Source organism: Moschus berezovskii, chromosome 9 (assembly GCF_049115385.1).
Source record: "Moschus berezovskii isolate FMDL1 chromosome 9, NW_MosBer_1.0, whole genome shotgun sequence".
In the NCBI taxonomy this organism is placed as follows: Eukaryota; Metazoa; Chordata; class Mammalia; order Artiodactyla; family Moschidae; genus Moschus; species Moschus berezovskii.
Genome location: NC_142468.1, coordinates 103,000,059 through 103,003,989, shown reverse-complemented (window position 1 = coordinate 103,003,989; position 3,931 = coordinate 103,000,059). Strand labels below are relative to the sequence as shown.

General features: G+C 39.9%; 1 pseudogene; it reads left to right on the top strand.

Moving 5' to 3' along the window:
• The first annotated feature begins 383 nt into the window (after positions 1-383).
• Positions 384-1,206, top strand: LOC148776787 (olfactory receptor 4K1-like; annotated as a pseudogene).
• Positions 1,207-3,931: the final 2,725 nt, after the last annotated feature.

The following is a 3,931-nucleotide window of genomic DNA, read 5'->3' as shown; positions in this document are numbered from 1 at the left end:
CTTGCACACTTCTATAAAAAGTGTATTGGTATATAATATCAAATCAAATTTTCCCTTCCTTCCATATTGACAACTATTAATTGGGTAAATCTTTATCCATCTTTTATCTAGCCAATCCATAAATGCAAAAGTAAATGACAATTTGTATAGTTATGTAACACAAGGAAAATATAAATTCCTAGAAATAATAATACCCTTATCTGTTATTTTTTTAAATAATTTTTTTTTTCCCTTTAGATAACTTGAGCAGCCCAGATTCAGTTAATGGATGGATCAATAAGTCAGTGGTTACAGAATTCATTTTGTTGGGCCTGTCTAGCTCTCGGGAACTCCAGCTCTTCCTTTTCTTTGTCTTCTCTGTGTTTTATGGTGCTGCAGTGTTGGGAAACATTCTTATCATTCTCACAGTGATTACAGACTCTCGATTGCATTCTCCGATGTACTTTTTTCTTAGCAATCTCTCCTTCATTGATGTCTGTCAGGCTACATTTGCCACTCCCAAGGTGATTGCAGATTTCCTCAGTGAACACAAGACCATCACTTTCAAGGGATGCATGTCACAGATTTTTTTCTTGCGTGTTTTTGGGGGCAGTGAGATGGTACGTCTTGTTGCCATGGCCTGTGATAGATATATCGCTATATGCAAACCTCTACATTACATGACCATCCTGAGCCGAAGACTGTGCACTGTCCTGGTGGGGGTCTCCCGGGCCATTGGCATCTTGCTTGCACTCAGCCAGTCACCTGGTATTCACAATAGATCTTCCTTTCTGTGGACCCAACAAGGTAGACAATTTCTTTTGTGATTTCCCCCTCGTGATTAAACTTGTCTGCTTGGACACCTATGTTTTAGAGATCCTGGTGCTCACAAGTAGTGGCCTGTTGTCACTTATCTGTTTTCTCCTTTTGCTCATTTCTTACACTATCATCCTTGCTACTGTCCATCGCCAAGCCTCTGGTGGGACATCCAGGGCACTTTCCACTCTGTCTGCCCACATTACTGTTGTATTTCTGTTCTTTGGCCCATTAATCTTTATCTACTTTTGGCCCTTTGAAAGCTTCACAGTTGATAAATTTATCTCTGTGTATTTTACTGGATTCACTCCTCTTCTTAACCCTATGATTTACACCCTAAGGAATAAAGATGTAAAGGAAGCCATGAAGAAACTAAGGAACCAACATGTGGGTTCCAAGGAAGCCTTTTAGACAACTGTGATGAAGCAACACAAGTCCTTTCTTCTTGTTCTTTGTAATGCCCATGTGTAGTTGTTATCACTGTGTTTCTATCATAATTAGTCTTTCTGGTTATAGGACCTGATTTGTCACTCTAAAGTTGGCAAATGCAATGCAGAACTGCATATTATGTTACCAGTTTTGATATTCTGTGGCTCACTTCATCTTCCCTGAAATGGTAACTGTGCTGTGCTGTGCTTAGTTGCTCAGTCGTATCTGACTCTGGGACCCCATGGAGCCTGCCAGGCTCCTCTGATTCTCCAGGCCAAAATACTGGAGTGGGTTGTTATGCCCTCCTTCAGGGGATCTTCCCAGCCCAGGTATTGAACCCAGGTCTCCCACATTGCAGGCAGATTCTTTACTGTCTGAGACACAAGGGAAGCCCCCAAACAGTAGCTACATATATTAAAATTTATAATGTCCTTTATATAAGTCTTGTTAAAAAATCTTGCAACCTTTTAAAGATATCTCCATATTAAATCAGATTAGCAAACACATCTAACTTGACTGGAGTAGCATAGAAAGCAATTTAGTGCTAAAAATAGAAACTGCTTTGACATTATAAGCTAAATGAAAATTGCTTTCATAAGTTATAGTTCATAATTATTTCAGCTAATAACTTGATTCCTATAAGTAGTTGCAAATATTCCACATTCATAAATAAGGCAATACTGTTCATAAATTTTAAATTATATTTATTATTTATGTTAAATTTTAAATACCCCAAATACTATAGTATTAATGATAGGACTGAGTTTTGATGCTCTGAATTTGAAGCAAATAACATATCAATAGCATCACCACGGAGAAGGCGATGGCACCCCACTCCAGTACTCTTGCCTGGAAAATCCCATGGACCGAGGACCTGGTAGGCGGCAGTCCATGGGGTCGCGAAGAGTGGGACATGGCTGAGTGACTTCACTTTCACTTTTCACTTTCATGCATTGGAGAAGGAAATGGCAACCACTCTAGTGTTCTTGCCTGGAGAAACCCAGGGAGGGCAAAGCCTGGTGGACTGCCGTCTATGGGGTCGCACAGAGTCAGACACGACTGAAGCAACTTAGCAGCAGCAGCATCACCAAGGCCATAATTCAAATTATAAGAGTAGTCTTATGCTTTCTGGGACAACTGTCATAGCACTTTACAGATTTTATTTATATCATTGATAATAAACCTACCAGCTAAAAATAATTATAGGATATCTAAACAGGCTGATTGCAGCCGTGAAATTAAAAGACGCTTACTCCTTGGAAGGAAAGTTATGACCAGCCTAGACAGCATATTAAAAAGCAGAGACATTACTTTGCCAACCAAGGTCCGTCTAGTCAAGGCTATGGTTTTTCCCGTGGTCATGTATGGATGTGAGAGTTGGACTGTGAAGAAAGCTGATCGCTGAAGAATTGATGCTTTTGAACTGTGGTGCTGGAGAAGACTCTTGAGAGTCCCTTGGACTGCAAGGAGATCCAACCAGTCCATTCTAAAGGAGGTCAGTCCTGGGTGTTCATTGGAAGGACTGATGCTAAAGCTGAAACTCCAATACTTTGGCCACCTCATGCAACGAGTTGACTCATTGGAAAAGACTCTGATGCTGGGAGCGATTGGGGGTAGGAAGAGACGGGGACGACAGAGAATGAGGTGGCTGGATGGCATCACCGACTCGATGGACATGAGTTTGATTGAACTGCGGGAGTTGGTGATGGACAGGGAGGCCTGGCGTGCTGTGGTTCATGGGGTTGCTAAGAGTCGGACACGACTGAGCGACTGAGCTGAACTGACTGAAATAGACAGTGATTTGTTTAATTCATGTGCGAGTTTAAATTTCAAAGTAATCACAGAAAGTGCACATATTAATAATTATGAAATATATCCCATACTTTAAAAAAAAATTAAGTGAAATTTCAGAAACATCTCACCAAATCAGGGAATGACTGTGATAAAGAAGGTGAGCATAATTGATTCAGCCCCTTATTAGTCACAGATCTATCACTGTTATCACCACATCACTGATTCATGCCAGGGGGTGTTTATTCTATTTGTGTTAGCTTTGAATCCAAATGCCATTTTTTAACTGAAGATGTAATTGTGTTTTTCTTTTTATTACTTTGATTGTAAGACAATTACTGTTCTATTACCATATTTATCAATATACCAAAAGTTTAACATGCAAGCACATGCAATAAGTGCCATAGAAAGGATAAAATCTTCAAAACACTGATTTTCAGGTAAGTTATAATGTTGTTTGATACACATGAGACATTTGGAGTGATGAAATAGGAAACTAGTGGAAAACTAGATTGTCCTTACCTCAGTCACATCTTTGAGACCTTGTACCCTGCAGCAATCTGATCTCCTTATCACATTTGTTGTCCACACGTGAGGGTGTGAGGTTACTTCATTGGATATCACTTTAATAAACTTAAATTTATTAAAAACAGGCTATCATCTCACACGCTAGTAAAGTCATGCTCAAAATTCTCCAAGCCAGGCTTCAGCAGTATGTAAACCGTGAACTCCCAGATGTTCAAGCAGGTTTTAGAAAAGGCAGAGGCACCAGAGATCAAATTGCCAACATCCACTGGATCATGGAGAAAGCAAGAGAGTTCCAGAAAAACATCTATTTCTGCTTCATTGACTATGCCAAAGCCTTTGACTGTGTGGATCACAATAAACTGTGGAACATTCTGAAAGAGATGGGAAT